This window comes from Mus pahari, chromosome 10 (assembly GCF_900095145.1).
Source record: "Mus pahari chromosome 10, PAHARI_EIJ_v1.1, whole genome shotgun sequence".
NCBI classification, from domain to species: domain Eukaryota; kingdom Metazoa; phylum Chordata; class Mammalia; order Rodentia; family Muridae; genus Mus; species Mus pahari.
Window position 1 is genome coordinate 72,861,658 of NC_034599.1, and position 891 is coordinate 72,862,548.

Genomic DNA, 891 nt, shown 5'->3' on the forward strand with positions numbered 1-891 from the left:
TAGTCTCTCTGCTGGAACTTCAGGTTTGTGCCCTGGATTACATTATCAAACATGGCTTCCTTCCCATGACTCTGGCCTTAAACCCGTCCGGAAACTAGTCGTTGCACCCATGATAGCCACAGCATCATTGCCTCAGCCATCTTGCCTGTCATGTTGGTTGTGCATGCAAGATCCATAGCTGAGCAACAATGTCGGCACCCGTTCTCCCCCAGTAGCCTGAGCATTGCCTTCTGGACTACAAAAGTCTGCCATCCAGGAAGAAAATTTCAGATTAGTGCTAGCTTGATTTCTCCAAGTCCTGCGACAAAAGAAGGCAGTTTCTTCAGCAATAGGTAGGCTCCTTCCAGTTCTGGTGTGTGACCAACAGCATTGTCAATAGCCTTTCATGGCTTGTGGGGCCTCAGGGGCCTTCCTGGCCACCAACTCATCCAGAGGCAGCCCAGCCCAGCACTGGAATTCTTACCTAGCAACTTCATGGCTGCCTCTGGGTTTTCCTTTTCTCTTTTCCACCTACATAAGGATGCCTTCAACCAAACACTGCAATTACTGGGGTTGTTTTTTGGTTTTGGGCTTTTTTATTTTTGTTGTTGTTGTTGTTGTTGTTCTAAATATGTTTCTATAGAACTCTCAAAGGTTAGGAATATATAATGAAACCTTGTCATGGAAAGCATTTCTGAATGTCTACTGTCCTCTATGACAGTCAAATGCCAATTGGTGTTACATAATTATGGGAGTAGTAAAAAAGGAAATATTACTAAAGTCTAGTATAGAATGAAAAGATCTCTCTCTCTCTCTCTCTCTCTCTCTCTCTCTCTCTCTCTCTCTCTCTCTCTCTCTCTCTCTGGCTGGACAGATGCACCAAGCACTCACTACGCTTGCAGAAGACCTAGG